The 23181-nt window shown below is 35.1% G+C and overlaps 1 long non-coding RNA gene across 2 annotated transcripts; it reads left to right on the forward strand.

Moving 5' to 3' along the window:
• Positions 1-558: 558 nt before the first annotated feature.
• LOC107567415 (uncharacterized) lies at positions 559-21697 on the forward strand. 2 transcript variants are annotated; one of them, XR_001606644.1, is made up of 5 exons: positions 559-659; positions 13579-13616; positions 14197-14274; positions 20900-21020; positions 21113-21697. It is a non-coding gene; the product is annotated as an uncharacterized lncRNA (long non-coding RNA). The 2 variants fall into 2 exon arrangements; XR_001606643.1 differs by lacking the exon at positions 13579-13616.
• Positions 21698-23181: the final 1484 nt, after the last annotated feature.

Here is a 23181-nt window from a genome sequence, read left to right on the forward strand (position 1 = left end):
AAACTTTATAAATAAATAAATTAAATTAAAATAATAGTAATAAACAAATAAGAAAGACATAATTTACAGTTACGTGCTAAAATGCAATTTTATTAATTTATTTTATACAATTTAATTTCATTTAATTTGTGACATTATACATTTTTAAATTTGTTATATATATATATATATATATATGTGTGTGTGTGTGTGTTGCTGTTTAAATTTTGCTGTGTAATTTAAAGAACATAGCAAACAACATTTCATATAAATCAAGCACAAGTAACGACACAGATTTAGATAATAATAATAATAATAATACATAAAAAAATAAAATACATTCACAAGACACAAAATGCAGATTTATTGTATTTTACAAAATGCTAGATTTATAATGCAGCTACATCGTTATGCCAGTAGACAGCGGTAAGTGACTGTCTTCATGATCGAGTCCATCAGTAATTCACTCACACAACCGATTCGTTCAAACACTGATTCATTCAGGATTGAAACCAATGAGGTGCTTTGCGAGTGAGTCACTGAATCATTCACTAAACCGATTCGTTCACATACACTGATTCACCCAGGAACCAAACACCAGCGCGGTGTGCTTTGTTTTGGACTTATTTTTCTTGGCAGAGCAAAATTACAAAAACAAACTGAAACATTGTGTCAAACATGTAAGTTAATCTATATTATTTGTTTATTGCGTTGTTGTATAAAACATATGTCATTGTGATTGCTCCGGTGATATTACAATTGCTATTTTCAGGAGACATAGCAATCATTACTTAATATAAATCTCATTAATTGCCTCAGGTAACTTTGGTATTGTAAAAATGGCCTGGTATTTAAAGATGCCATCAGTGTAATATGTAACTTGCTAGTTTGTATCCATGTGCATGTAGCAGGGCAGTTAGTTTTAGTCTGCTCTAATTGAGGTCATTGAGGGAGTGTATGGGCTCTTTGGCCCTGACACGTGCAATAGATGCTTACTCCTGCTTGCCCCGGCCTCTCAGCGCTTCTCTGCTTCTTATGGGAATTAAAAAGTGCTGGCCTGAGGAAGAGCCAGAGCCAGTCAGGTCAGGATGGAGAGGACAGTAAGACTGACTTCAGCTGCTGCACTCCAGCAGGGCCACAGCTGGGCAACCCTGGGCCATTGTGTCGAGGTCAGAGCAAGCAGTGAGCAGATTGTTATAGCGCCCGATAGTCATTTATTATGTTAGGTTGAGGAGTCAGCCGTTGTCTTTGGAGTGTTTTCAGTTTTCATGTGGCCTAGCAAGAAGTTCTTAATTTATAAGACCTAGATTCTATTTTTCCAATTGTGCCACAGATATATCAATAAGAAGAAATAGGGCAACGATTTCCAAAAGGCCTTAAGTTTATTTTCAGACAACGGGCAGCATAGTGGCATCGAATTAATCAAGTCTGAGGCGCCCTTTTATAAATCATATCATATCTCTGTCCTGTTGAAAACTTGAACTTAGTTACTTTAGCCCAAACTGTGCTCAATACTCAACTGTCAGTTTAGCCCCTTTAAATGCATGTACATTACAAAAGTCCACAGTGTTTAATTGTGCTTATGTGTATGAAAAAGATCCATCATGCCGGTGACTAGTATGAAATGAAAAAAATAGAAGTGGCTATTTTTCTCTCTAATGTAAAACATCTGGCAGGATTCAGCGCTTGCAAAATTAATGGGCATTTAATTGCCAATAATCATTTTATTTACCTCAACGATATGAAGTAAATAGTTTTGCTGGAAGAACCAGATGTTTCAAATAAACTGCTGTGAGCTTAACTCTTTGTTTTCTTTTTAAGAAGGTATCACAGTACATGTAGTATATGTTCTTATTGTGTTTACTTGGATAGCAACTTAAAAATCCCAGTGCTTCTGCATTGCCTTTGTGAAAAGGCTGTATATGCATATTTGCCAACTATTTCTATCATAAAAAAACTATTGTCAGATATCTTTACTCACCGTCTTTCATGATTAACACCGTAGCTTTGTTCTGGAATTCGCGCTTGGGTTCTGTGAACAGAAAAAGGTGGATACTTCTTCGATTTGATTGGCCATCTCTATCATTTTGGAAATTATAAGGTCTGTTATACTGCTAAGGCAGCCTACTACAAAAATGTAACATTTGAAACTTTTTTTTATCATAACAACAGACACATTGTTGTGTAATGGATTGCAGCAGAGCAACAAAGTATCAAATATTGCAATACATGCAACCAAATAATCCATTAGTAATGGGATAGATGGTCCTTTTGCCATCATAGGAACACCTTCATGTAAATTTATGTAATGTAAATTTAAACACTGCAATCAACGTTTTTGAACTTGATCCAAATAAAAATATAAATCCGATTGAAAGGGAGGGTGTAGAAATAATCCAATCAATAGGATAAATTTAGCTTGTAAAAAATACTCAAATTTGACTATTTTCAAAAATACTCTGTGCTCATGTCTTACGCACAGTGCTGGGTATTAATTGATTACATGTAATCTACATGTCTAGATTAAACAATCAAATGCAAATAATCAGACTACAGTTACTTTATGTAGATTACATGATTACATATTATTATTATTATTATATGTCATTATTCTATTTGCGTTGATTTGCATCAACTCACAAACCATTGCAGTTCATTCATGAACCCCAGTTTGGGGAACTTTGGTATAGTATAATGTTTAATACATTTTATGATTTTGATAACAAAGAATGGAATGCATTTTCTTCTGAGTTAAGTAATCTAAAGGTAATCAAAATGTAGTCTGAATACATTACCTAATATGTGTAATCCAATAGATTACATTACAAACTACAATTTCCAACGTAATTTTTAATCAATAACAGATTACAGTAAGTAATCTAGTAAGTGATCTACCCAGCACTGGTTATATAAACAGAACTTTCAAACTCTGAAATTGGATTGGAATTATGTTGATTGATTAAAATTGCTGCACGTAAACATTCATAATTTTAATGGTGGTTATAGCTCTGCTTCATGATTTAACCTGGCATTTCCAATAGCTTCAGTCTACATTTCTAACTTCAGGCCTGAGGTGTCTTGTCCTTAACTGGCTGTTCTGATCTTCTGCTAATAGTTTATAATGTCAACGCTTTGCCCAAAGACAGTAGCGTAAGACTAAAAGTGGATGCATCCCCACCCCTCAGTGTGAGCATTTTTTTCTCCTCTAACTGAGTGGGCTTGGTGCCAAACAGAAGAAAGAGGCAAGCAAGAGAACAAAATCAAATCCCTCGTTTGATTAAGGTTCACCCAAAGCCAGCCTGACACAAACTCCATACTGGAGTGATCATTTGCATGAGTTCGTTTGAATGGCAAAAACCTTCTCTTCCCTCTGATCCATCCTCTTTTGCCTGAGCTCTTGATTAAACTGACTTTGAAATGTGAAAATTGTGTGGGCCGCACTAGAACAATGTCAGATAGGCCTTGTGGAGGGGTGGAATGGATTTAAAGCCATTGTTCAATCTGACTCTTTTCTCCTGCATTAAAGACAGGGTTGCGGAGGTTTGTGACAGTCAGACGCCTGCGTGCTTATCTTCCCCGCAATAGTATTTTAATCTGTTGGGTTAGCGCATGCCTGTAAACAAATTTGTCAGTCACACAATAGCACTGCCACCTTTAGTTCGCAGCGGATTACGGCGTTTTTAAACAGTCTCAAAACGAACACCTCCCGCTGCGCACATCTCCACAAAAGATTCTATTAAATATCCGCGGATAAATAATTTGTGGATATATAGCGTCTTTTATCTTATGTGATATTAGCATGCAAAAGGCGTGTTTGCACACCTTTAGAGGGAAGTCTTTTATGTGTTATTGTAAAGGGTTGTAATTCTTTTGATATGGAATTTAAACCGTATTTTACCCTAATCCCGAGTTTGGGCTTGAGAAAGCCTTTCACGTAGGTGGTTTTCAATTAGTTTCACTTAACCTTGAAAATATTTTCACAACATTAAAGGACTAAACAAGCTTTCGGGGGGAATGTGGTTTGATCTCTGCCCCATTTCATCTCGGTATTTACTAAAATAACAGCAAGGAAATTTAGGGGGATGTACAAATTATCAAGGGTGGTTATTTCTCATTACACATATGCTTAGGGGATTTAATCAGTGTTTATGTAACTCTTGTGTTGACTGCTAAATTACACACCAGTTTACGGGACCATTTTTAAAGTAAATTACTTGGAAAAAGTTACTTGGAAAAGTAAACTACTTGAAACTACATAAAAACCTGTTATTCCAACAGAATTTACCCAAATATTGTCCCAACTAGTCAAACACAGTAGTTGTTTGAGCAGTTTCAAATTGAACAATATTGCAGAAATATTAAGGGTTTGAGTTCCCAGAATGCATTGCAGCATGAATAAATTGTAACCGTTATAGGAATATAATATATTTTGAAATTAAAATATCATTGCTTTATAAATTATATTTAAAATATCATTGCTATGTACGCCTTAAGAAACAAAGATACAACCCTCCACGGACACCTTGGCAATCGAATCACCATTGGCTAGTGAATTTTTTTTGTTTACTCACCAGACTGAAATACTATACTTTATGTGTGTATATATATTTATATTTATATATATATATATATATATATATATATAACTATGAACTTAAGACTGGTGCTGGTGCTTTTTTTGGTCATTCAGTGTTCCTGTAAAAAAATTAAATAAAAACGAACAATTATACTGATAAGATGTTATTATTATTATACAAATTCTACTAATAAGAACAATATAAAGTGCACCAAGGATTAATGAGCTTCTGGATTCATGAATATTAATCAGGTTGTGTGCGTTCGCTCTAACTGATTTGCTGAAATCTAAACAGGGACGATAATAGGTGAGCACCAGCCAATGAGATTGTCGTTTGCACATTATTTCCGCCCACTACCGGAAAACCCGGCATTTCTTAAAGGGGTCATATGATGCTTTTTTAAAGATCATTATTTGGTACGGTCATCCATAAAATGCATTGCTGTTCTGTTGTAAGATTCCTAAATGCATCTACTTTCTGGAAGGCCAAATAAAATGCTTTTGCTTTTGCTTTTGCCTAGAAACACACAGCGTCTCCCTGACATGCCTGCTTCAACACTAACTGCGGTTACTGAAACCACGCCTTCTTTCTTTGCGTGCACATTTGGGCAGCATTATGCTAATATTTCCATATAGTGAGGTAGATATGTGGGGGCGTGTTAGAACGAGCCGTTTTAGGGGGGAGTGGCAGAGTCTTAAGTTTGATAAAGAATATCTCTTTGGTTTTGAGACTTTAGTCTTTGCAACTTCAGGGATCTTATCTATGCACAATCAGCTTGTAACACTCCAAAGAGAAAGGAAAACTTGAAATCGCATCATATGACCCCTTTAAAAGCTGAAGAATTCCAAAGGAACTCTGTTACTTTTACAGGAAAATAAAACAAAGAATATCGTTTACATGTATCACATAAATTCTGCATGTTATGTAAGACTCTCTCGCTCTCTCTCGCTCTCTCTCTCTCTCTCTCTCACTTTGCGCGTGTGATAGAAAGCGTCAGCGAGTCGTGCGCCTTCACACTAGAGTTTACGTTACGCCAAATACACAAACACAGATGCGCTGCGCATCCATTGAGATGAAATGATAAATAGCACAGATCGCTTGACGGAGAGTGAAACTCTGAAGCGCTCAGTGTTTGGCGAGTGAAACTATATCTGTGCTAAACTTATTCTCAGCCTCCAACTCACACACTGGCGAGTAAAATCTAAGAATTTATTAGCCATAGGCTAATATTAGACATAATTTAGTCGCCCAGAGTGAAGATTTAGTCGCATATGCGAGTGATTTACTCGCAATGTAGAGGGTTGAGATAACATAGTTAAATTCACCCATTAAGTTTTCTATCAAATATTTAAAATTTGCAAAACAAGAAATCTGTAAGTGCGTAAGTGCCTTATTGCAATTATTGGCTGAATGAAGCATTCTGTATTTAGTGAAGAAAAAAAACAAACAAAAAAGCTGTTAATTAGGTGTAAATTGGGACCAAATTTTTTTTACACAATAGTTGGGAGAACCTGAAAATCTGAATGCACTAGGTTTGTGAACGTTTTCTCAACCAATCCTTTTTTACAGTGTGCAACTGCTATTTGAACTTTGAAGTTCATAGGATTAAGTCTACTCCTCGTGAAACACCCCTGAAATGACCTTCAAGTGTTGGTTTGTGCTCCTTCAACTCATTCTATGTTGATGTCAAACTGTCAAGCCATCTCGGTCTTTGATGGACACTACAAACAGCGCATGCTGGGTTATTTGCTTTCGTCTGCGTTAAACCCTCAACAACACAAACAGAGCAAAATCGTCATTAACTCCAGCTGTTAAGATGATAAGGGCTTTTATAGCTAATCAGCAGCTACATGCTAGCAAAATATTTAAAATTTGCAAAACAAGAAATCTGTAAGTGCCTTATTGCAATTATTGGCTGAATGAATCATTCTGTATTTAGTGAAGAAAAAAAACTAACATAAAAGCTGTTAATTAGGTGTAAATTGGGACCTAATTTTTTTACACAATAGTTGGGAGAACCTGAAAATCTGAATGCACTAGATTTGTGAACGTTTCCTCAACCAATCCTTTTTTACAGTGTGCAACTGCTATTTGAACTTTGAAGTTCATAGGATTAAGTCTACTCCTCGTGAAACACCCCTGAAATGACCGTCAAGTGTTGGTTTGTGCTCCTTCAACTCATTCTATGTTGATGTCAAACTGTCAAGCCATCTCGGTCTTTGATGGACACTACAAACAGCGCATGCTAGGTTATTTGCTTTCGTCTGCGTTAAACCCTCAACAACACAAACAGAGCAAAATCGTCATTAACTCCAGCTGTTAAGATGATAAGGGCTTTTATAGCTAATCAGCAGCTACATGCTAGCTCTATTTACACATGAAGAAAGATGGCAGTACTACAGGGCGAGGCGGTTAATTCAGTCATGCCGATGAAGGAAAGGACGTTATTGACCTACGCCGGCAGCCATGTGTTTCAGTTATTAACCGGCCACCATTTGTCAGGGAGGCTGAGTGATATGGAGGTGACGTGAGGTTCAGACCCAGGGTAGGGTCATCCTCCATCCGTTATCATGTGTCCATGCAGGGCACTTTAATGGAATTACCCAATTTATACTTCAAGCAACAATGCCTTTTTTTTGCATATTTTATCCCAAGGTGAGAAAAAAAAAACATGCGGTCATGTTTTGGTGCTATTTTTGTAGGGATATTTTTGTTATTGCTTGTTGCAGAAAGAGGTTTGTATCACAAGCAGTTTTGAGTGGTAAGATTTTATTCATAATTTTGAAAAGAGTTATGCTCACCAAGTCATTAATTTGATCAAAAATATAGTAAACATGGATACTGTGGAATATTATTACAATTTATTTTCCCCCACAATTCTTTAAAGAATAGAAGGTTCAAAAGGACAGCATTTATTTGAAATACAAATTAAATTATAAATGCATATGCAGGGCACTTTAATGGAATTACCCAATTTATACTTCAAGCAACAATGCCTTTTTTTTTGCATATTTTATCCCAAGGTGAGAAAAAAAAAACATGCGGTCATGTTTTGGTGCTATTTTTGTAGGGATATTTTTGTTATTGCTTGTTGCTGAAAGAGGTTTGTATCACAAGCAGTTTTGAGTGGTAAGATTTTATTCATAATTTTGAAAAGAGTTATGCTCACCAAGTCATTAATTTGATCAAAAATATAGTAAACATGGATACTGTGGAATATTATTACAATTTATTTTCCCCCACAATTCTTTAAAGAATAGAAGGTTCAAAAGGACAGCATTTATTTGAAATACAAATTAAATTATAAATGCATTTTCTGGCACTTTTGATCAATGTAATGCTTCCTTGCTGAGGAATAAAATTATTAAAGTATTAAAACTAAAAAAAAAGTATTTATAAAAAATATACTGACCCCAAATGTATATGGTAGTGTATGTTTATTGTAAAAAAGTAGTAAGTAAATCTGAATTAAACGGAGTTAAAAATGTCTCAAAGTTTATATACAGTATCTAACATTTAGTAGTTAATCGGAAAGAGATACGCTTCTAATGTAGATACTAAGTCAATTTTCAGATGATGCTTCAGTATATTGTTCTGTAACAATAAAAAAGTAAATTTGCAAAGAACGCAATTGTCTTTATTATATCATGTGTGTATGATAATATATAGCTGCCTTTATCTTTTAGAATATTTTGCCCTTGCAAGACGGGCATCATATTTGAGGGTCCATCCTTAGCATCAAAAAGTTTTGAAAACCCCTGTTATAACAAATGCTGTAGATACAGCCCAGTGTCGTAGACAATGTTCGAGACGGTTTAGAAACGTCTTCTCCCAGATATCTTATGACAGATGTCGTCTTGCCTTTATATGTAAATGAAGATCCAGCAAAGGCTATTAATTCTAATGGAGTCCAATTTATGCTGGATTTGAGCATCTGGAAGAGACTGCAGTGTCATGCCCATTCACTCATGCGTTTAAACTCTTGCCTTTCGTCCAGGTGTTACCAAACTATTTGTCAGATAAAAGCAAGGCCACTTGACCTTTGACCCTTCCGCACCTGGACTCGGTGCAGCCCATTGCCAGCTAATCCGCATTTTAACATGCCCAGAGACTCCCGATGTTTTTCCACCCAAACTCAATTGCAATTAGATGCACCGAGAGAAGAATGGCAGTAAAAAATGTGCTTTACATTAAGCGTGTAACGTACACCAATTATGCTAATTGCACATTCGCAGATGGCTGAGTGTTGATTACCGCATAAACACTGGGTAAGCAGGGGAAAATCAGAAGACTGCTATCATGTGTTGACTTCCATTGACAGTCATTTGATTATTTGTCATTAAAAAGCTAGAAATATTGCTGCGATGACAGCAGATGCTTTTTAAATAACTTTTAAAATGCAGATCACTTTGGAAAAACATCAAAGGGCAATCTCTTTACTTGATTCAATTTATTTGATTTGTAATTTTACTCATACCACCCAAACACTTCTTAGTATCTTTAATCAGTAAACAAGTTACTAAAAAAAATCTAACTTTTAATTGGCAGCTGAGTCTATGCAAAAGAGAGGGTGTGTCTGCATGTGCATTTGCATAACAATTCACCCATAGCCGACACCATTTTACAAATGGGGGAGTAAACATCTGTTCCAGATGTCCTATTATCCTGTCAGGCTGCTTAGCTCAGAGACTTCTAGCTTCAATCAAGGCCTTTGTCAGCCTCAGAATCAGACACTGAAAGGCCTGGGAGCACTGTGCTTTACTTTGAATCCCCCACTGGCGTGGACATACTTAACAGACCCTGAAACAGGCTGTCCTCGTTGCTTTTGAGTGATGTGGGTCTGTGGCATTCGTTCTCTGGTGTTATCAACTGATGCTCCTCTCAGACACATTCGCCTCTTTCATGCTCTTTGGATACGTAGCGGCTGTTCTGCCTTCAGCGATCTGGCCGGAGGGTCTACAAAACCAACTTCAAATGCCAGTCCTCTCGGCGGGGAGGGGGACATTTTGTGCAAGCCAAAACATTTAGCGCATTAGGAGGAAGCAGCCTGGTGGAAAAGACAACTATGTTCGCGTTCTCACTCGGCAGGTCAAACGGCACAACGTTCACTGTATTTCCAGTGAATTTTACTAATTTAGATCTGCTAATTTATTTTAGGATGCGTATAATCAAAGAGAAGTCATTTGGCAGAGGTGCCATGGCAAGATTACACATTTACATATGCTGTAATATAGGACGGACCTGTTGATAAGATGGTCTGCTTTTTCTGTGGTTATCAATTTAGTTTGAAATGCTTGTATTAATGTTTTGTAAGAAGTTCGGAATCATAGTTAACAGGATTTTTTTTTTTTAATTCTACTTGTAAATAAATTTGGTTGAACCCTTATCCAATGATAACTTTTAAACTTAATGCATGGAAATTCATTATAATAATATTAATTATTAAATTTTTAAACCGTAAACTGTGAAATTATAATACATCTTTCAAATATTTATTGTATGAAAAATAATAACTGCCCCTCAAAAATGAAACATGAACAATGCAATTTGTTAAGGAGGCAAAAAAAGTCAATATCACCTGTGAGCAGTATATTTTTATTGTGCATATAAAGCTGTAATTTTGCCAAATTATGCAAAAAAAAAATATTTAGAACATTGTAAATGTCTTTACTGTCTCTTAGGGCTGGACGATATGGCCAAAATTTATATCACAATATATTTCTTAATTTCGGTCGATACGATATAATTCCGATATCGATATCAACACTATTAAAAAAGCCTCATAAAAACGGCCAAGAACAGCCACAACAGATGTCTGTACCTACAAACTTATGAAAAATTAATTTGCCAACTCTATGAAACCTACTCCTATAAAACGTCTCTTTTGAACTGCTTAATGTGTACTTGCTGCTAAAAGCATTAATGTCCTTGAAAAAAATGTACATAAAGGATGTAAAAAAAATAAATAAATAAATAAAAATGTAAATTGGAGAAAATCAAATCTTACTGACCTCAAATCGTTGAATGGCATGTTCACTGTTGTACCACAAATAAATTAAACTATTGAGAATGGTAGTTGGGCCAAAAATGTCTATATAACACCCAATAATGTGACGTTAAAAGCAAGACATTTTAATAACTGTAGCCTTGACTTGATAAAACTATAATAAAAAACAATATGGGTTTATGTGCACTAATGCCTCTCAATGGAGGAAAAACAATGATTCAGCATATTTATGTTTGCTGCATAGCAAGATCTTTTAGAAACACTTATAGTACCTGAGCAAGTCATTTTCTTGTCAATATTAACTTGTTTGAAACCGTGTGCAGATTAGTCTTATACCCATTTGGCTACAGTAAATAGCAAAGCACATTTATAGCACACTGTGTATACAATTACTCTCCAATTGCTCATAACATAACTGTGCTGCTCTTGGCACTGCAAGTCATGTCCTACATTTACCTTGGGCGCCAGATACATTAACTTCCTCCCCAATCAGCCGGCTAAAGAATAACAATCATTTCAAGTGCTGCTAATTGACTTTAGGCTTTCCAATATGAGAGAGTGAGTGCCTGCTCATTTTATCTGTCCTTTTAATAATTACATTATCATTTTACGCCTTCCATTCCGTTAGAGTAGCTGACCATTTGCGTGGTACTGAAGGCTCATTATTAGCCTTGAATTATGTGCAGTTTATTGATCCCTGTGGTGGATTATGGGGCTCTAAGTTGGTCTAGACAGAACGGTTAGCAAGATGACAGAGCAGGGGAAACATATCAGGCCCGGGGGAGAGATCAGCTCAACTCGCTGAGCAATAATGCCTGCTAGGTAATGGAATTTAAGTTTACACTAAATCTACAAATGTGTTGACATTTCAAGTGCCTAGTAAAATAGCATTAGGCTAATTAGTTGAGTTGAAGAGGTGACTGCACAAATGTTTGTAGCTACATCTCTATTAACAAGTGCGTAGCTAAATTAAAGTATTTCAGACTCCAAATTTAATATATTATCACCTTTTAAACTTGTGAAACCATGTTAATTAGGCTACTCTTTATAAGGATAGTTCACTTATAAATGTAAATGCTGTCATCATGTCGCTCCACTCGTATACCGTTCATGCGAATCGGAACAGCAAAGTCCTCTTAAAAAATTGAGCTGATAGGAAACATGGATGTAGTACAGTATTGTTTCTGTCTGCAATAGCCCTACTGTGCTGTAACATGGTGTGGTATATGGGTAACTCTGGTAACGCTGCCCTCTCATTCATTGATCTGCTAACCGCTATGTTATGCTCGCATGTTCTGATAATAATAGCTTTCTAGGACTAAACATTATTTGGATAATTGGTAAAAAAAAAAAATTCAATATCTTAACCCTACTGTTAGACCTACCTGAAAAACTAAAAAGCAATTTATTTAATTCGAAGGCCTGTCATTATTTTTTATTTGTGCTATCATTATTAATTTCTTTATTTGTTCTTATTTTATTACTGACTGCTTACTTGTTATTTTTTATTCAATTCAAAGTTTGAATTGAGTCTCGTGCTACTGCACCAAAATTACCCCACTGTAAAATAAAAAAAACTTAAAAAACTTAAAAATTTGTGAGAGCTAGTTATAATGGTAATTAAATAATGTTTACGTATGTATGAAAGCCTACATTAAAATCTGTCATATAAATTGGTCTCTTCATTAGAAATTAGCCTACTGATTGCCACCATTGATGGACAATTTTTTTATAATATTAAAAATATCTGTATGACATTGTATTTTGCAGTTCTTCCCTGTTGTACCCAATATCTATACTTTCCAAATGATCATATCGAAGTTAGAAATTCAAATATTGTGACAATTAATTTTGTAGGGTGCCACAAGTTTGTTAAAATTTCCAAAGGGTGCCGCGACTGAAAAAAGGTTGGGAAACACTGGTCTAGACTACGTCATGTATGCGTGCACTCTATAGGGGTGTTTTGCATAATGTCAAATCTCACATTGTTAAAACAACAAATACGATAGTATACAACAAATACGCATACCCCTAATATAGCGTAATTTTTCTCACACTTTACAGCAATAATTACTGTTTTTGCATTATTGTAAGGGGTAGGTTTAGGGTTGGTGTAGAGTAGACATTAATAAAAGACAATCTAATAGGTAGAAATTTAAATGTATTGTTAGCTTCCGGTTTTTGCTGCATCTCTTCTAGCCACAACCCTATATTCAAAGTCTTCTAAAGTAGGGCCCTATGGAATCTGTTTTATTTTTTCCAATATTCCGTTTAATTATTATAATTTTTTTTCCAAATTCAGTTTTTTTCTTTTTTTTTATATTTCTGGATTACATTTTTTTTCTGGATTTCTGTTTTTCTGGACTCGTTTGTAATGGTTAAATTAAATAGTATTAATCAAAACTCATGTTTAATTAATTATAATTATTAAACATACAATTTTAAATAAATATATCAAAAGTTTAACAAAAAATTACATTCTTAGGGCCCTATGAAATGTTTTTTTTTTTATTACTTTCAGTTTATTTATCAGATTCTGTGTTTAAGCATGTCTAATTATTTGAATGCATAAAGACAACTTTAATACAATTTATTTTTACAATAGCCCTATTATTATTATTATTATTATTTTAATTCTTTATTAAGTATTTTTCTGTTTATCAAATGAAGGCATAAAACAGTAATTTAATTAATCTTTTAATCAAATGAAAACAGACTTTATATTTGGCAAACAAAGTTTACTAATAAAATTTAAATATGGGAGAAATATTATGTGATTATTCCTTACAAAAATTAAGATTTAAGAATTTATTGTTATTATTGGTAGTTGTATTATGTACATTCTACTGCACAATCATATATTTCTGACACAATTTATTCAAGTTAAGCCAAACTTTTATTTTGACGGTTTGCCATGTATACCTTTACATTTCTGTGTATATATATAATGCTCAGGAAGTGACTCTCAAAGCAGTTCCAGAGATGATGTTCATGCATTTATGTCCTCATTTATAGAGACCGCATATGCTGAAATCACTGCTAGCCATTGTTGGGTAAGTTACTTTCAAAAAGTAATTAATTACTATTACTAATTACATCATCGATATTGTATTTAAATCACTTTACTAATTACTCTGTCTGAAAAGTAATTTAGTTACTCAATAACTAACTTAATTATTAAAATCGCTAATTAGGCTACATCTTAAAATCCCTATAAACTTTAAAGCATAGACAATATAAATTAATCTCTTTATTCTTTCAATTTGAGTCAAACATAGAATAGTTTAGCCTTTTAGCTTTAAAACAACTGTAATGGGTTTACAGTTAAACATTATGTAATAATGACAAATAATGACAAATTCCATGACATTCCAGTAAATTCCATTTTTATGACTGGATTCTGCTATTCCGTCCACGTTTTACACATGGCGGAAATCATAGGGCCCTACTAAAGACTTTATTATTATTATTATTATTATTATTACCTATTTTATTTTTTTGGTAAGGAACTTCAGCTGACTGAGTTTAAATCATTATTATATTTTTGGTGTACACCATTTATTTCAGTCAGATCCTTTTTTTTTAACAAATCAGTTGATACAGTTAACAAAACTGAGCTGTTTCAATTCACAGGTCCCTACACCGTGTTCACTGCTTTCTGTTCACTAAGAAGAGGATATTCGTTGGTCGTGTATATTTAAGAAGTTTGAGGTAGGATAACATAATATACTTCTGTAAATAAATATAAATTGCCATGCTTTAGTGTAGTATACATTGGTATATGATACATCCATGTGCATTTAGGAAAATATTAGTTTATTTTAAATTTTAATTCACATAATCTGTCATATTCAAATACTGAATGTTTGTTGTAATGCTTTATAAGAAAATAAGATGGCACGGTTTAGTTTGATTAAAACAAATGCTGGTGGGTTTTTTTTTTCTGTGCCATTCACAGTGCCCTTTTTAGTGAACATTTGGATTGGAATCTCCTTTAAGATGGAGGGATACCCTGTAATGTCCACTTTGTAGGGAACTTATGGTCAAATGAAAGGCATCTCTGTATGAATGACTTGTTCTTGAATCAAAATGATCCAGTTCTAAAGTTCTTACTTAGTGGTTAACCACTTACTTGATTTGTGGCTTAAATTGCGGCCTCTTTGTCACACAAAACTGTAAGACATTGGTTTTGTGGATCACTTTTATGATACTTTCAAATTAATTAATTTTATGACTAAATTAATTCTTTAATTAGGTTGAAATGTTTTTGGTTCAAGTGTTAAATGCTGGAATGTAGACTGTGTGTGTGTTTGTCTCTGTAGAGTGGTGGTGGGCATGTTTACTGGCTATCCATCATTATTTTGATGAGCAGGCTAATTGCACAGCCCGCTTGTTAGCGGGGGCCGGGAAACGTCCTTGAGTGGATGCATGAAGGGTTGTTGGCGGGATTACGCACAACATGAAGTGGGTTTATTGTATGTGTTTGTGCATTGTTTCTCTCCATCCAAGGACTTCTCAATGGGCATTTTGCCAGATGTGAGACCACTTTAAAGGCTGGATTTAATCAACACACTGCATGATTCACACACACTTGCACCTGGTTTTATACAGGTCTGCTCTTTAACCAGCTAGTTAAGAACTGGATCTTTTTCTGTATTTAGTTAATCTCTTGTCCACAATGTGAACATGAGTTTTTGTAAATATGTAAATAATAGAAAGAGTATTGGAGTAATAAGAATATCCTATTTCAAACATGTCATTTTTAATTCAATGTGTTATTTTCCATTTCTTTGTAATTGTTTGTTAAATTAACTAGCTAAAATAGTTTCTACACCTTTTTTTCAGTGCACCCTAAAATTATCCCTTGAACTCATTTCTAATATTTGATATGAGTAGCTAGCTAACAAATGTAACCATGATAAAAAGAGCTGAGGTTAGTGAGGCGATCCTGCAGACAAGAGGGGAAAAAATGTTCATGACCTTGCAATGCTGTGTTTCATAATGTCCAGTGATCTTTCTTAGTAATGATACAATGCTTCCTCATATTCTTTCTTTTCTCCTGCTCCCTCCTTCTCTCGCTTCTGCCCTCTCTCTCTCTCTAACAGTCTAAAAGACTCAGTCAGCAGTTCGGTTCACTGTCTGGCAAATGAGCTGTCCTATTGAAATAGAAGGGAGAGTGTTCCGTGTTGCAGAAAATGCTGCCATAGCAAGCCACACTGGTGAAAGAGAGAGGGGAAATTACTTGCTTGGACAAAGAAACATGAGAATGTCCTTTCACTAAAAATGTACCAATTTAGACTCATGTTGGGTAGATTACAACCTTTTTCTTTTCCCTCTCCATCTCCATCTGCACTCATTATCATCTATAGATTACCTCATTCTCCTCACCTGTGCTGGAGAAAGTCTAGAAAAGTACATTTGTTCAATTGATTTTTTTTTTCATCCTCTGCATGCTCATAAAATCCTCTCAGGGTTTGTAGTTGGGTGGTTGCTTGGCTGAGCTAACAGTGCTTTTTATGGTCTTATGGTCCAAATGTCATCTCTAGGTGTATTTTATGTACACACTAGAGTCCTTCATCTTAGCCCTCCTAAAAAATGAGTGATTGTTTGCTGAATACAGTAACACATCTGAATTCTGCCTGTTATTAAACAATACATTTTGTTAACTTTTCAGTATTATCACTCTATTGATTGGCAGACTCAGTGTCAGATGAAATAATTGTTTTCACAGAAATAATAGTTTTCACTTCAATGAAGTGGAGTTGAAAAAATGTATGCACTTTAAAATTTCTTAGTATTTTTTTTTAAAAATGACATCAGCACTGAAGGTGCTTAAAAGAAGTTTGTGTAAAGACCATCTTGGGCAAAAGAGGAAGCAGAAACATCTGATCCCCCTATACAAGGAGTCACATGATCAGTGCCACAAATTTGATTATTCGATTAGTGACCTACATATAGTGAAAAATTCTAAAACATTCTATTTGTTTTCATGTTTAAATGTGGAGATTGCAACATACATTCATTGTATACTACTCATACATATACTTTACACAATATAACACAAAATACGATAATACACAGCAATACAGTAAACGTTTCTTAAAATCTTTTTGAAAGAAGTCGTACCAAGGCTGAAAATCTATACAATGTACTAACAGTATATAATATTACAATTTGAATTAACTATTTCCTATTTGAATGTATTATAAAATGTAATTTATTCCTGGGATGGCCATTACTTCAGTTTTCAGTGTCATATGATCCTTCAGAAATTATTCTAATATGTTGATTTGGGGCATAACATTTTTTTTTCTTGTTGTTATGACTGATGGTATTATGATTTTTTTGTTGTTGAAAATTTTTTAAAAATTTCTCCAGCCAATTAATGAATCCTTGCTGAAAAGTATTATCTTAAAAAAAAAAAAAAAACTTGTGAAAGCCTCTCCACACACTTGTTCTCTCTTACCCAGGGTAATTCAAATTCCATTTTTCTAACTTATTTTTTATTTTATTTTTTGATAATGTTAACAGATGGAATTATCTGTGGGCATTGCAGTTGATGAATACAACACCTAAATTAACCCATTGGTGGTGAATGGGCCTGGGGCTGTTCAGCCGATGCTCTTGTTGTGTGGTCCTGCTTAAAGTCCTCATTACCAGGGCTTGTCATGGGAGAGGCAGTGTGCTGCATGAGAGCGTCTGAATCAGCCTTATTTGAATTCATAATTGTGCCTAGCTGAAGGGGAGATTTGTGAAGCAAGTCAGGGTTCATTGTTCGAGCTGTGTGAGTCCAGTGGAGGGTGTGAGGGAACTCAAAGCTAATGTAATCTAAGCCGTTTGAGAGGGTTAATTGGGAAGGAGGGGAAAAAAGGGTGTGTGAGAGTGTGACCGACCTTTTGGAGTAAGTTGCAACTGCAGTCGACTAAATTTAAAAAAAGACATGGTGGGTAAATCAAATCTCTTCTGTGCTTATGATAATACTTTTCTGTTTTTCTGTATAGTAAAGTTTTTATTATTATTGAGCAGCCATCAGCACATTTTTAGGGGAACACAAAAGGAGAACTTTGAAACTCTTTTCCATGCTTTTTACGTTTCAGTTTGTAATACTTCATGGAGCTTTTCATACTTGTACTTGATTCATTTGTAATTGCTTGTAAAATAATGACGGTATGTCATGATGGTATAGTCATCAGATTTTTTCCTTTTGTGTTCCTCGCAAAAAAAATAAAATTGTAGGGTTTTATAACAACATGAGGGTGGGTAAAAAAAATAAAAAATTTGGTGAACTGGCCCTTTAAGACTTGACCTTGTACTCTAATGTACTGCTGTTCTAAAGAATTGCATACTATTTAATCAGTACTTTTAATGAAGCATACAGGAAATAACATGGCCTAATTACTTTCCTGTATCTAATCGTTAATTTCACAACCTCACATGTGTACATTCTATAGCTCTGTTACACCTGCAGGTTTTGGCTTAATGTGCTCATTATAAGGTCATTGATGAGCAACAACATAATCTGCATTCCAACATGCAATCAGAAGATTGAGACTAATGGGTCGTCTCCAGATGCTGAAAGAAAGAAACACAAATGCAGATCCATGTTGTGAATGTATTTGGTTCCTCGTAGGTTTGTGGCAGGGCTGCAAAATCGCTAGCCTGACGTCCCGGGGCTATTGTGTTTTCCAGTCGGGCTACCAAAATGTATCACTTCCCTGCCCGACGGGCTATCTTAAATAGTGATATAAAATCCCTTCCTTGATTCACATTGTTCACTCGCTTGTAGGGGTGAAACGGATCATAGTTTATCATTTACAGGCCTTACCAGTTTAAACATTCAAGCGTTTTAAACCATTCATGTGCATGAAGAATTCAGTTTGATGCTTGCGCGCACACGCTCAAAGCGCGCACATACAGAGTTGCATTTCAGGCTGAGCACGAACACAGAATTGATTCCTCTTTTGCTTGAACAGACACATACACGCACAATTATCTCAAAATAACTATCTCGGCAAGTATTTTCATGTCTTAAATGAATGTAAACAGTGGAGAAAGAAATCGCAAGTGCATCATTTAATTGGATCCGTGCATTCGGTCTTAAAGGGGCAGCAGCCTATAAATACCTGCTGTTTAAGCGCCACCTGCTGTCAGAGAGTGACATTTGCGTCTTTCAACCCGTCTGCTGTTTTTGTTTAGTTCAAATTTTTTATGTAGCATCACAAAGCTAAAGTCATACCATTTTGTTTTTGTTTCAAATTTAAACATTTTACAATCTGAATAACATGTATGCAGCATCTTTGTTTTGATCGTGATTAAAATACACAGGCAAAACCTTAGTTTACTTGTGTAACGGAGGCTAGCGAGTAGGTGCTGTGCAGGTAAACCTCACTCCCCTGATCTCAAGAGATGCACTAGCGACTGACACATTCTTTAGCCTCCTTGTTAGTGCGTCCGCCTCCCATGCCGGAGACACGGGTTCGAGACCTACTCGGACCAAAAACGAGGTGTGGCGGTGAGGACCCGGGAGAGAAGGGGTTACACTTGCATGGAGACATTTATTTGTATTATTTATTTATTTGATTTGGGATTTGTTTTAAAATTTCAAGTAAGTGTATTGTTTGACTTTCAATTTCACAAAGTAATGTGCAGCCTTTTGGTCTGAGAAATAACAAAAGGACACCTTTTTTAAAATCTGTCTTAAATCTCATTTTGTTAAAGAAATTGTATTGTGAAATCAGTATCGTGAATCATATCACATCGTGAGTTGAGTGAATCGTTAAATCCCTATATGCTACTAGTTTTTGCTGTGGTATCGAAGTAGTAAATTGTTCTTTAAATAATAAGTGTTACTTAAATAATAAAGAACCATATTTTTTCAGAAAATCTGAAAAATGATCCGATCTGTGACTCAAAATGTGATATGATAATGTAATATAATCTGAACCGTGAGATTTGTGATCCATTGCACCCTACTCTCTTGACTTGTTATTTGAAGAAATATTTATTCAGGCTAGTTAAATTAATTTTTGTGCTACCAAAATGTGAAGGATGCCTGCCCGAAGGGCTACCAGGGATTTTGAAATTTTGCGAGCCCTGGGATCACCACAATTTCAATGGTTTATTCAAATCATACCAAGAGGTCAAGATTTAGTTAGTCTGGGCTAGTTAGACCCTGCTGGGATGTGCCATAACTACACCATTGTGGAGGTAAAAAAAACATCTTTCTACAATGACAGCATACTATTGTTTTTATGTGTGTACATTTCAAATATTTAATGACATTAGTAGTTTTGCTTGTAATTTATTGCAGGACTCTTAAAAATGTGTGGGTGTTAAAGACGTACATTTTTTTATTGCTTGCTTGCTTGGCCTATTATTTTCTTTAAGTCTTAAATAATCTTTAAGAAGATTATTATAAGGGGATTGCTTTGACACTATCAAGAAAGCAAAAAAAGGGGCAGGGTTATACTAGACAGCATTCAATGACATTTCACAAGATATTATTTGATTGGTGACCTATAAAAATGGTGACAATTCTTAAAATGTTCTATTTATATTAAGGTTTAAGTACTGTATGGTGATCATGTGAAATAAAATTCATACATTGTTTTTACACTTCTTAAAAAAATGTACAGACATTTCCATTAACCATAAAACATTGCAGTGAAGTACAAAATTCAAAATGCAGGTAAAACACATGTAAAAATAAATACGGAATATTTGTTCATATTAATACAGTACATTGTGTCCTATTTTTACCGATTTCATTCATTGATTATTATAATTTTTTTTTTTTTTTTTACAGTATAGGGTTTTCAAAATACTAGGACAGATGGCCATCATATAAAATACTTAACACAATATAAAATCGAATTTGACAATAATTTGACTTGTAAACATTAATCTAAATCCAAACACATGCTCCTATATCCTAATCTAGGTATTTCCCATTTTTTTTCTCAGCCAAATCCACAAACAATGCCTAACAACACATCTGCAATGATCATGTACCTCTGATGTTGGTTAATGGTCATATGACATGCAAGTAACAAACATAGTTTGTTTTATTTTGTTTTGTTTGTATGATTTATTTTTATATTTTTATGGTCTAAATTATAATTTTTTAAATGAGAAGCTTTTCTTCCACTCATGAACCCCTTGTGGTTCGGGGATCCCTTTTGGCCCATACTATCTCTATGCGCTTTTAATTGTGGCTTTGATTTTAATCACACGTCATATTTCAATCTTGTGCACATTCCTGTGAAGTTTTAATAAATTGTGTTAAATTAATTCACCTAAACACTTTCTATTTTTGCCCGGTTTTATTTGTGTTTAGCTTTTCTCTTGACCTTGGAGCCTGACTGTTGCGAGAAGAAACCCCACCAGCCCCAAAGACTTATTCCCTCAATTTAACAGCAGACCGAGGTGTTTCTCCAGCATCATCGGATCAATGAAAAGTAAATAGCCTCCACTTCTTGTTTCACAGTGCCGTATTGATCTTTCCTTAGCTTTGGCTTCCCCTGCTTCCCTGGCGTCTTATGTCTTTCAGCCCCAGGGACGATGCTGATTGCCAAAGATTGGACAAGCTAACAAGCGCATGATGAGGAACCAGTTGGTTCTTCTTGCTTTCTCTCAGTTTTCGGAGGTCTTTGGAACAGGCACACACAAAAGAGACGATGATCCGTGGATGTATTCTGTCATTTTTTTGGAGGCTGCTTTTTCTTCCTTGTTTAGACTTGGTTCAACTTGACAGGGTGCTTTTAAGGATATTTCGGGGTCCAAAAATGAGTGGAATACCAGCAACTCAATGAAAGGATGTATTCATGGATCGGAGCTGGTGGACTAAATTTTAACTCCCTTTCTGTTCAAGTCACTTACTCATTTATCAGAGTCTTCCATAACAAAAGTGGCATATTGAGATCGACACACTTTGGTTTTTCCGTTACATGTGGGTGAGTCTTAATGTTTTCGTTGGATCCATCTTATCCCATATATGATTAGCGATTGGTGAGAGACACAGAGAGGGAGGGACAATTCAAACACCCAGCTCACCCTCTAGTCTAAAATAAGTGTGGTTCTAGTGGAATTTTCCCACATAAAATAAATAAAAATGAAATAAATACTAAATTAAGCACTGCGCTCGGATGAAAATTCTTGAAAGAAATTAATACTTATGTAATAATAGAAATTAATCAAAAGACGTCAAATAAATGTTGTTCTTCTGAACTTTCTTTTGATCAGTGTCCTGAAAAGACTGCATAATGGTTTCCACAAAAATATTAAGCAACACAACTGTTTTCAATATTGATAATAATATAAAATGTTTCTTGATCACCGAATCAGGATATTAGAATGATTTCTGAAGGATCATGTGATACTGAAAACTGCAGTAATGTCTGAAGAAAAAATTTAGCTATAATACAATATATTAAAATGGAAAACACTTACGATAAATCATAATATTTCACAATATCAGTTTTTTTTATAATCAAATAAGAGCAGACTTGGTGAGCATAAGAGACATTAAAACATTTTAAAAAGTCTTACCGACCCCCAAACTTTTCAATGGTGGTGTATTTACTATATGAAAAATTGTGTAAAACAATCTCTGTGTTTAATCAATTAGAAACCTTTTTATTAGATATTCATTACATTGAATTTGTTTACTAAATATTTTAGTTACTTGTGATGGAAAACGAGTACTATTTATTCCAATCCCCCCCCCCCCCCAACCGCCCCACCCTCATGTCAGTTAGAGCTTTTGTTCCTCTTTGCATTTCATATTTTAGGGTTTCCCTGGCAGATGACAGTTGTAAGTAGCCGTATTAGATAACCCTCAGGGTGCCCTTAGCCTTGATTTGAGCACAATTAATTTTCTATTATAGAGTGCTAAAGATGTTCAGCGCTGCTCTGGCTCACCTACAATATTGAGTGACCAGCCAATTGTGGACTTGGTCAGGCCTTGTAGTGGGGTTTGGAGCTTCCCTCAGGGATCTCATTTATTATTTGCAGATATTGATTTGACAGAAAGGGCAAGGCAAACTACTCTGGTGTTGACTTAGATCTGGCCCCTGGCTGTTAACATGCTCTCAGCTGACCAGTGCTGCGACTGTGATGTTTGCGGTTTGATCCACATCTCTTACGGTGCGAATATTTTCAACTGTTAAATTGTGGGAGTCTCTCATATAGAGTTTCTTGAGAGGAGGAAGGAAGGATGGTGATTGTGGACCATCTATCTATCTATCTGTCGTTGTCTATTGATCGTTCTGCCTACAGTATATACACTGAACAAAATTATAAATGCAACACTTTTGTTTTGGCCCCCATTTTTCAGTCGCTGAACTCAAAGAACTAAGACTTTTTCTATGTACACAAAAGGCCTATTTCTCTCAAATATTGTTCACAAATCTGTCTAAATCTGTGTTAGTGAGCACTTCTCCTTTGCCGAGACAATCCATCCACCTCACAGGTGTGGCATATCAAGATGCTGATTAGACAGTATGATTATTGCACAGGTGTGCCTTAGGCTGGCCACAATAAAAGGCCACTCTAAAATGTGCAGTTTTACTGTATTGGGGGGTCCGAAAACCAGTCAGTATCTGGTGTGACCACCATTTG

The sequence above is a fragment of the Sinocyclocheilus grahami genome, unplaced genomic scaffold (assembly GCF_001515645.1).
Source record: "Sinocyclocheilus grahami isolate Dianchi unplaced genomic scaffold, SAMN03320097.WGS_v1.1 scaffold1157.1, whole genome shotgun sequence".
In the NCBI taxonomy this organism is placed as follows: domain Eukaryota; kingdom Metazoa; phylum Chordata; class Actinopteri; order Cypriniformes; family Cyprinidae; genus Sinocyclocheilus; species Sinocyclocheilus grahami.